We start from the raw sequence: 12,061 nt of genomic DNA, 5'->3' as shown, positions 1-12,061 counted from the left end.
TGAATTCCCTTGTGTAATTTCTAGGGGAGATTTTCCCTGCAATGATAACATAAAAATTACATGACCATCCTTGGTTTTAGCAATTATTAAGTCAATGTTTTATGGAGAATAATAATAGGGAAAACTTGTGTGAGTTTTTGTACTCCCCTCGTGAAAGTTATCACCAACATCTTCCTTCATTCTCCAACCATACAACTAACATGTGTACATATTTAGTCAATCAACGCCAAGGACTTCAAACACACATCCAATAAACCCTTTCCACATCGCAAACCAAAAAATAGATGCTTAAAACTCATACGACTATGCATAAGCTGACAAGCTTCCCCAAAGAAAAATTTAACACATCAAAAGAAATTTTCAAAACATGCGTGGCACATGGAGATATTATCTCCATAGTAGCAACGTCATTATCTCTTGCAATAATTTCCTCAATCTCTACATAAGCACATTTTAAGTTATTTCCCATGGACATCAAGAATTTGATTGCATGACTAGTCCCTTCACCTATAGGCCCTAATAAGATTTGTTCAATTTCAACAAAGTTGACAAAGAGATTACTCTTCTCTTCTTGTACAAGTATAATAACTTGGTTTGTCCTTTCAATAAGAACTTCAAACAAATTAATAACTTCTTTCATGAACAAAACATCATCATATGATTTCCATAGTCGACGATGGGGCTTCTCTTCCTTGTATGTAATACTCTAATTCTAGTGCATTGACTAAACATCAACATACTCTCATCGCAAATTATCATCCCCACATCTCTTGAACAACCCAAATCATCAACACTAGTAAGCAGATACCACACAAAATGATGTTATTGAAACCAACTTCAAAGATTTCACACCAATTATGAAATGGTTCCAATAAACAACCGAACCGTCTGAATTCATCACAACCATTCCACACATCATGATTAGGCTTTTTGAAGCAAACAACTAGTCATGACTCTCCATGTTTATGCAATAATTTTCATCATCTCCACCAGTGTTGGCAAAATCGAACCGGAACGGTTAACTGGAGATGGGGCTGGGAGTGATTTGAACCGGAACCGGACTAACCAGAGCGGTTAACAAGACTAACCGGTCAAGTAGATTTTTTATAAAAAAAAATGGATCAAAAACCCCCAAAAAAATTAAAAAACATAGAAAAACTTAGTTTAAGTGTATAATATTTTATTACATACTTTTATCTTGCAAAAAAATTGAAACAAATTTTTATAAATTAATATTTGAATACTATGGTCATGTTCATGATCCCAAGCAGGTCTTCCTAGATTAGGATATTATTTGAAGATATTTTTGTCATGTAACATCTTCTTCTAAGAATTAACATATTCATCTCAAACCTTACATGAAAAACTTTCTAGTTTTTTTTTAAAAAAAATCATTCACATTAGGAATGAACGTTTATGCACTTTTTTGCAAATAACAAAAGTAGCTTGATGCTATTAAACCAAATAAAAACGTCAACTAATAAGAAAATAGTAAGAAGGAACTGAGCATTATTAATTCAAAAATCCAACAAAATTATTTAAAAGCAAGATGAAATTTCTTTCATAACAAAAAAGTTTGAAATTGTGAATGTCTCTACCAACACAATTATAATCCCATTTCCATTACACAATTACAATCCCAGATCCATTATTACAACAATTACAATCACAATTCCATTTCCATTATTACAAATATAATTATATCACGCACTTAAAAAAAAATCAAACAAAAAAAAAATGAAGCAAAAGTAACACCAACGTTATCACGCACTTATTTTTTTGTTTGTTAGAAAAAGAAATATAATATTTAAAAAAGAAAAATCAATTTTGTATCATATTCATCAAAAAATACATTTTTATCATAAAAACATAATTTTATCAAAAATATAATTTTAGTAAGCAAAATAGAAAAACACTTTCCATATTCATCATAAAAAATAAATTTATTGACATAATAATATAAAGTAAAATTAATTTTGTTAAAACAACCGGTTTCTCAAACCCTAAAATCTAGCAACATTTCAAGCAAACCCTCAATGTTCGGAAAATCGAACAAATCAATACAACAGCTTTGTGAAGGCTTCCATCATCTTTCAAAGGCACCAAATCCAATAAAATAATATTGGATATTTTCCATTTAATTTTAAAAAAAAACACAAAAAATTTAGACCTGTGAAATTTTCATGACATCAAGCAAGAAATAAATTCGTATAAAAAGCTTTTCTCAATTATAAATCAACCTACCTATTTTATATGATAGATAATCAACTCTATAAATCAATTTCATAAAAAAGACAAGTAAATTAATCAAAAATCTGTATTTTGAATCGAAGACAAGTTCTTCGAGCAGTAAATTTTGAGGCAAAAATCAACCCCAAATATCTTTTTTTTTTAACAAATTAAAACATGGATATGGTAACCAATTCGATTATAAATCAAAACCCTCAACTTTCATCAATAATATTTACCAATTAAAGAAGAAATTAAAGAAATGACTGATCGAATTAGGGTTTTCTTGAACACAAGTTCTACGAGCAAATTTTCGGCCAAAATAAACCACCTACATCTTGTTTGTTGAACAAATTGAAACATGGATATGATAACTAATTCGATTATTATTCAAAACCCTTAAGTTTCATCAATAATCATTACCTATTCAAGATGAAATTAATGGAATGGTGGATCGAATTAGGGTTCTTCGAGTAGCTTGAACACAGGCTCTTCGAGCAAAGTTTCGAGCCAAAATCTACCCCCTATATCTTGTTGGTTGAACAACTTGAAACAAGGATATGGTAATCAATTCGATTATGATTCAAAAGCATCAAATTTAATCAATAATCGTTACTTATTGAAGATGAAATTGATTGAATGGCGAAAATTTCCAAAGGTTAGAAATTCTGCACTTCAATACACAAGAACCATTGTTTTTTTAATCTTTGATTCGAATTTTGTTGTTTTATAGACAATCAATAATGGTTTACAACACTAAATCACCAAAAACGCCAAAAAAGGGCAAGGAAATCGAATAAAAAAAGCAATAAAGTTTGAGTTGCAGCAAATAATATGCTCCGTATCAAAAAATGGTTGTTATTTCAATTGGCTCGTTTTTTCCAAAAAAGTGTTGTTTAACATAAAACAGGTCCGGTTAGATCAAAACTGGCCGGTTAGACATAAATAATGCCAGTTCGACCCTAAATCGGCCGGTTTTGTACCTGATTTTTTTATGATAGGTCTAGGTACTAGTACCCCAATACTGGTCCTAACCGGAGTCAGAACCCTAGCGGTTCCAATCTAACAGACCGGTTCCAGTTCTAACCGGCCGGTTTTGCGAGCACTAGTCTCCCCTACATGTGATAGGAAGTTGGATTGAGAATTGAGCCACACCCTTCTCTTTGGAAGATTTAGATAGAATCTCCTCACTCATTGACAACAAAGATGGTTGATATCTAACAATCAAAACTTTGGTTTGATCATAAACCACTATCTTTGTTTTCTCATCCAATCCCAAATCCTATTTTATTGTAGTCAGTGGTTGCCCTTCCATGTTCACAAGGAGGGATCATTTAAAAATCCAACATTGTCTTCAATAGAAATAATGATAAAAGTCAACATTTCCTTCCGATCAATACAATCATGAATTTCTTCACTATCTGATTTAGAATCCTCCATACTTTCATCAATAAAAGTACTAGGCATATCCCTAATTATCTCTTATTTTTCAATTGATTGATCAACAATTACATCTACTCTTTTACCTTCCAATGTATCAAACTCTCTAATGATAAATTTAGGGATTTCTTAGATCAATAAATCACATACATCTATTTGTTTATATGTGTAATGTTTAGGTCATAGTCTTTTTGTAGGGATAGCAGCTCATTGGGTTGGAGGTATCAGTCTCCTAGCCTGAGATCATCGTGCTACAAGGGTGGATCTGGATGTAGTAAGATTATTCATATGATCGTATTGACATAGATTTTGGTTTACTCACTTATGCCAATGACATTGGCTTTGGGGTTGTCGGTCGCCCAACTTTCCTCTACATTCATGCTCCCGTTGATGTCATCGTGCATCAAACCCATAAGTGTGATCAAGCATTACATCAAGCCATTCCTATTCAGACTCGCGTCTTATCTACGTCGATATCTACTAGAACTCGCACAATATGGATCTAACACCGTAGATCTTATCTTGTTCGATGTTCGTTGTTGCAATCTTTCTTTTTGCAACAACTTTTCAACCATCTCCGTCAAGTTGTTGATTTTCTCGTGTATTTGATCATGCTCGGCATTCCTACAGTTGTGACCTCCACGATCATCCATCATAGTCACTAACACTTTTCGAACCATGTTATGAGACCAAATGATGCAAAAGGAGTCCAAGAAATTAAATCTTCTCTTCTTTCAATCTTAAACAAGCAAAAAATTCAACAATAATGGAGGGGAAATTTTGGTTGTAAATCAAGCAATGGAGAAAAAGATACTAACTTTCTTCAGTCATAAACAAACTCTCTACAAAAATATTCCAGTGCAAGTCTCTCTACATAAGCTTTTCTTTTTATACAAGAAAATAAAACCCTAAAGAAAGAAAAAATACTAAACATAATTTTCTCTTTCCCCCTCATGTATCTCTCTCTCCCCAAGTTATTGTCTCTCTAGATCATACAAACCTAATAACTTCCATCCATGAATGTAGGAGCCACTTTCCCTCATGTTATCTACTTTCCGCCCATAGACCCTTATCATATCCATCATCCCATAACATATTTCTTTAAATCTTTAACTCCCCTATATCCTCTTTTTTATGAAAAATCTCTACCCCTACTAAATTAGGCTCTACGTGACTTTCCCATAAGAATAGGAAACTAACTAAATTAAGAATATCTATCTTGATCCTAAAGAAAGGGGAATATTGTAAAATGACTACGGAGCACATAATAATAAATAAACATCATGTTTTAACCCCTCATAATACCAATCCCTCAAATTTAACCCAACAATCATAAAAATAAAAGAGATAATAATAATATAATAATAATAATAATGGGATGCGATTTGCATCAATATATATATATATATGTGTGTGTGTGTGTGTGTGTGTGTGTGTGTTTGCATATGTAGCTCACAGCTGCTTATGAACCCAATTGCCCAGATTGAATTTGGGCCGATCTGACGATCACGATTTTATTTCGTATTTGAATTATAATTTTTTCTACAGGCATCCATTTTTTTCATCAAGGCGCACCTAATAAAAATATTAAAAAAATTAATTCACAAATAATTAATTGATCAAAATACCCTTGAAATGTTTCAAGAGTATTTTGGTTCATTTATTTTTTTACAAAATTTTTTTTTATATTTTTATTGGATTTTTCTATTTTTAAAGAATACAATTCCAAAAATTTTAGTAGTTTAGATTTGTAAAAGGCAACTAAAATTTAAATATGAAATGAGGTTGTAACTATCAGATCGACTCAGATTCAACCTGAGCCGTCGGGCTCATATGTAGTTGTTAGCTAGTGGGCTAACGTCAGATTTTCCCATATATAGGGAAAACCTGATATGGAAAAATCTGATGTTAGAGCACCAGCTCACAGCTATTATGTTAGCCCAATTGTGCATATTCAATCTGGGTCGATTTGACAGTCACGACTTCATTTCATAATATAATTTAATATTTTTTCTACGAATTCAAATCACAAGAAATTTTAAGCGTCCATTCTTCTCATCACAATGCACCTAATAAAAATATTTAAAAAAGTCACAAAATATAAATTGACTAAATTACCCCTAAAGAGTTTTAGGGGTAATTTTTGGCGAATTATAGTTTTGGTATTTTATTAGATTTTTTTATTTTTAAAGAATTGACTATTAAAATTTCAAGTAATTTGGATTTATAGAAAAAGAATTAAAATTCAAATATGAAATGCAATTGCGACTATTGGATCGGCCCATATTCAATATGGGCCATTGGGCTTACACTGTATATATATATATATATATATATATATATATATATATATATATATATATATATATATATATATATATATATATATATATATATATATATACAGTGATTTTGCTTATCCCCATCATCGTCCAAAGTTCATTGTGCATTCACGATTGTGCGGTAGTGTTTTATTTTTCATTTTTTTTTATAAATTGGAATGACCTGAAATTTGTAGCGTGTATTCATTAAAAATAGGGGAATATTTGAAAAATATATATAAAAAAAAAGTTACATGAAAAAAATTGACCAAAATACCCCAAAACCTTTTCAGGGGTATTTTGGTCAATTTTTTTACTGATAATTTTTTTTATATTTTTTTAGATGCGCTTCAGTAAGATGTATATATCCTCCAAATTTCAGGTTATTTCAATTTATAAAAATAAAAAATAAAAAATAAAACACTACCGGACAATTGTGACGGCGTAATGAAACTTGAACAGTGATGAAGGTAGGTGAAATCACTATTCATTTTCACCTATAGGCGTTAGGAGGATTTTTCTTATATATATATATATATATATATATATATATATATTGAAGTCTAGACCTGACCAATTTAATCAGACCCACCGAGCAACTCACCTCAGCCAATAGGTGCGTCTTGGCATCATAGTCATCCCATTAGGGGTGGGTTCCCTTAAATCTATTCGCTCTGAAATACATTTTTTTGCGAAAAATATTTTTTGGAAAATGAGGTTTTACCATTCAGATAGCATCTAGGTAATATTTTTATTGTTTTTGAATCATATGAAACAAATATTTTTTAGACAACTTTTTAGTTTTACTTCTATGAGGTAATTTTCTCCTATTTTAACGAATAGTTGTAATATGATTGTTTTTCTGTTTGGTTTTTCTTTATTTATTAAAATATATTAAGATATGCTTAATTTGAATGCATCATTTGAATGTACATTTATATTATTGTCTTGAAGCAATTGAGGATGATCTCAAAGAACAAACTCTCTACGGAACATGGAGAGGATCCACTCTTTAATAGGCCAACCCGCAGCCAGCAGGCATTGGTGGCGCATGGTGCACTGTCAGGAACTTTAGGTGCTCGCAAAATGTTCACGGGAAACATTTTTAGGGTATAATTGCCTTATAAATGTTTGGTAAGGGAAGAAGGCATATAAAAACCAAATCCATGGTAAAATATTTTTATCATAAAATGATCAACTTTGCATGAAAGCAAAACCACACATCAATCAACGGGGAGTATTTCACAAGATTTATTTACACACGAATATATAAATTATGTTTCAATACTACTTATATATAATATATAAACAATATTTTATATAAATAATATATTAGTTTAGGATGTGGTTTCTATAAAGTTGCAACCTTAAACAATCCAATTAAGGGGCACCTCCAAAATTTATCATAACATGTAATTTTGTTTTAAATTTTTTTTAAGATTATCTTAAAATCTATTTTCATATCTAATTAGAAAATTTTAAATTCCAAAAATGGTTAAAATCAAGTACATCTATTGATATATGAAAACCTTGAAATGGATGATCTAGATAATGTGTTGCAAGATGAAACTATTTCTGAGGTTGCAACCTTATATAAACTTTTCCCATTAGTTTATATTATACAATATTAGATAATATATTAGTATAATTTAATATTACAATATAATATATAATACTAATAGTATTATTAGTATAATATAATTTTAACTAAATTTCAAATTAAATAACATTTTCAAATATTTTAAATGATACCAATTTTTTACTTTTTTACTTTTTTTAATTCCAACTTTTCAATGGTTTTTAAATTACATTTATAATTGATTTAAGAGATTTTCAAAGCATATAAAAGCTTAATATTGTATGTTACACATGTATGTTTTATTTTGATGGGCGATTGCATTATTTATTGATTCTATGCTTATATTATCCTTACAAGCCAATCTTTTCTTAAAATTTGAAATTAGACGTAGAAATTTAATGTATCTCAAATAAATTGAAATTTCTAGTATTAGATTTTTATATATTTGCATTTAAATTTTTAATGCTTTGAAATTTCATTTATGATTTTTTTTTTTTTTTTGAGAACATTTAAAATACAAAACTTGAAAATTATTTTTTAGCAAATTTTAGATATTTTAAATAGTTTATAACCAATTTCTAATTATCAAAGCATGAATTTTTATAATCACTAAATGCTCCATGACTAATACTTTGGTATTATTTTATGCAAAGTAAATTGGTGAGAGATATAGGTAGAGACAAAAGGTTTGGAGGTTAGAGATGAGTCTAACTAAAAAACGATGTGCATTTTGTTGCATATTTATGCGATTATTTATATGATCGCTTATTCCATTTCTACGTGCAATGCATGTAATCCTACTAGTAAATTTTAAACTCCAAAAATAGTTAAAATCAAGTAGATCTATAAACATATGAAAATCTTGAAAATGGACGATCTAGATAATGTGTTGCAAGCTGAACTAGTTATGGGACTCAAAATCCTTTTTTTCTTTCATATTCATACATCTCGATGTCAAGATGAACAATTAGAGGGCTTTTCAACATTAAAACACCTTTTTCTCGATGGATTTTGAGATGCATCTTTAATTCTATATTTTAAGATTGCAACCTTATAAACTCTTTCCACTTTTAGAATCACCATGTTTGTGTTCATATAGAATATTGGATTTTGCATTATGGGACATTATCACCATGTTTGTGTTCATATAGAATATTGGATTTTGTGTTACCGAACATTTAGACTTGATTATCCAATAATTGGACGATCTATGTTCATCTCATGACAATTTTTTTGGGCACAACCAGCGTTAGAATTATTGGTTGGTTCAACTTGGAACCCTTTAACCCCCATTTGGAGGTCCACTCTAGGGCTTGGACCCCCTCACATGACTAGTACTCAACTGGCTAATTTTGAGTACAAACCCACCGAGTAATAATTGTGAAAGGAAAGTATATATTGTATATTAGGTTAATATGGACAGTGTATATTGTAAACTGTGATTTATTTCTATATTTTCTCATCTGAAATTTGTCTATAAAAGATAAGTTTGTATATTTATACAATTAATGGACATTGAGTCTCTTCTGAGAAACCTGAGACTTTTCACATGGTATCAGAGCCAGATTCATCTTTATTGTGTCCATTCATCATCTAAGCTCACACCTCAGATCTAAGTTCTCTGTTGAGTCGTGTTTCGGCTATCTGATCTGTCCTCTCTGTCGAGTCATGTTTTGACTCTCTGATCTGTCTCTCTATCGAATCGTATTTTGCCCTTTGATCTGTCTCTATGCCGAGTCATGTTTTGACTCTCTAATCTGTTTGATCTCCTCCACCTCTTTTTATGTCTTCCGAATCCATTGATATCCTCTAACAATTTTTTTTTTAATTGGCCATTAAGTACCAACGTCTTTTAAATTTGCCCCACCATCTCTAAAGAATACATGATACCTTACAAAGAACAAAATATTATGATAATAATTTTATAATCATACTTATAATTATTAATTATTATTAATATCGCTAGAACCTCAAATTGAAAACTAAAAAAAAAAAACTAACGAACATTAACATAAAGCATGCTCATGGAGTTGAAATATACCTTGTTTCTTTATCTCTTTTTTTGGGTAGTTACGATTATAACTTGTTAGCTTCTGACTCAATTTACCTCATATGTTCAAATATTTAGAATAAGTTGAACACCACTCATCAACCAAAAAATCATAAATACAAAATACAAATCTTGTAGGAATAAACAAATAAAAAAATAAAAAATAAAAAGAGAAGAAAATAAAGGTAGAGATAGAGAGATGAAGTCATGGAGAGAGAAAGAGGAGAAAGAGAGAGAGGAGGTCGTGAAGGAGAGAGAGAGGTCGTGGAGAAGAGACAAAAAGATAGAGGATATCGTGGGGTTGAGGGAGAGAGAGAAGTCAGATTTACTTCAAAAATTTCTCAATTTCTATCAACTGTCAAATCCCCTTAATTTTCTCTAGGATAATGTTAGATACTTTGTAAATATCTCATATTATATTTTCTCTAGGATAATGTTAGATACTTTTGTGAGTCTCTCATATTATTCCATACGTGAGTCTCCCTCTCATCTTTCTCCTAAAATATCCCAATTATCTGCCCTATTATGTGATTTGCTTTGCTTAAAAATGACAAGATAATCCAAATCTATAAAAGAATCTACGTACTTACCTCTCTCTCTCTCTCTAAAGGATGACGACGAAATCTCTCTCCTAAAGAGGGGGAATGCGACTTACACAATAGGGTCACCTATCCTATAACCTCTATAGCATTAGGATCCCTCCTTATTCTTACCATAAGTGTCCACTCTTTAACTCTTGCTTAATACTGTAGTATAGATAAATATTTTATAACAAAATAGTAATGATGGCTCTCTCCAGATTAGTAAGGAGATACAATAGTTTAGGCTGGTAAGAAGATGTGATAGTTTGATGAAACATCATTTCTTTCTCTCTAAATGGTAAGCATCTCTAGAATGTCTCTACATGGTAAGCATCTCTAGATTGGTCACGAGATGGAACCATTTGAAAGACACTTTTTAGTAAGCATCTCTACATTGGTAACGAGATGGAACTATTTGAAAAACACTTTCTTTATCTCTAGATGGCAGTGAGATGCAAGCCTTTGAGGAAAAGCCATAACTCTAGGACTTTAATATTTGGTAATCTTTATTTTCATATATCTATAAAAATGGTGGTGTCTCTAAAATTACTCGCTACAATATTCGCTCTAATAATTATTTTGATCAAAATGGTAGCTCTAATAATTATTTCGATAAAAATGGTAGCGATAAATCACTCATTCGATCAAAATGATAGCAATAAATCACTCATTAGGTTGGTAAGGAGATCCAACCGTTTGCGTAAAAGCCCTTTCTTTCTTTCTAGATGAAAAAAATGATTGCGATGACTCTCTCTACATGTTGCAATAGTATTAGGAAATACCCTTTCTTTCTTGATGGCATCGAGATGCAATCTTTGAGGAAATTACTTGCTTCAATATTAGCTTTAGCTTTAATTATATCTTGATTTTCTAATCACCGTCTCTCCTAATACTTATCTCGATTTTCTCACATGATACCTATTTTCATCTTTAACTCCTATCTAAAGTCACTTGCCGTACATTATCTCAATAAATAAGGTTATTTAAAATTACTTGCTCCAATATTTGCTTTAATTATTATCGCGATTTTCTAATCGCCGTCTCTCCTAATGCTTATCTCGATTTCCTCACATGATACCTATTTTCATCTTTAACTCCTATTTAAAGTCACTTGCTCCAATATTCGCTTTAATTATTATCTCGATTTTTTAATTGCTGTCTCTCCTAATACTTATCTCGATTTCCTCACATGATACCCATTTTCATCTTTAACTCTTATCTAAAGTCACTTGCTCTACATCATCTCAACAAATAAGGTTATTTTTTATTTTTTTAACATGTCTCTATAATATTGAGGAATAGGGTTATTTTTTAATAAGGTTATATTTTATTTTTTTAACATGTCTCCATAATCTCAAAAAATAGGATTATTTTTTATTTTTTCAACTTGTGTCCACCCCTTACCTGTAGCTTAATAATGTAGTATAGATAGAAATAAAAATAGACGATAGATAGCTATTATTTCTTCGTAATATTTCTATCAATACAACGTTATATATATAAACTTTTAGCAAACTTGTATCATACTAGTAATTTGTGGATAGAGTGGGAATTCAAACTCAAAAATTGTCAACTATTGATGAGATTTAATTTATTTGAATAAATAATCTATTAATTACTGAATAATTTTACCAAAGTAAAAGATGCAATCGGGACCTCTCAAAAAGAGTTCTAATGAGATTTTCCTAGAGAGAGTGTTAGGGAGATACTCTGTATTAGTGCTGGCCCAAATGAAAAACACTAAGTAATATGCATAACAAACTTCTCAATATCATTGAGTATGTCATCTCTTTCCCGATCTTTTCAATTAATAATATTCCTTGTTTACTTCGCTCTCCAGTGAAAAATCTCTCTTTGCCAT

The sequence above is a fragment of the Amborella trichopoda genome, chromosome 3 (genome assembly GCF_054954075.1).
Source record: "Amborella trichopoda isolate Santa Cruz 75 chromosome 3, AtrichopodaSantaCruz75HAP2 v2.0, whole genome shotgun sequence".
Taxonomy (NCBI): Eukaryota; Viridiplantae; Streptophyta; class Magnoliopsida; order Amborellales; family Amborellaceae; genus Amborella; species Amborella trichopoda.
The sequence above is the reverse complement of the archived record's forward strand: the minus strand, read 5'-3'. Positions refer to the sequence as shown.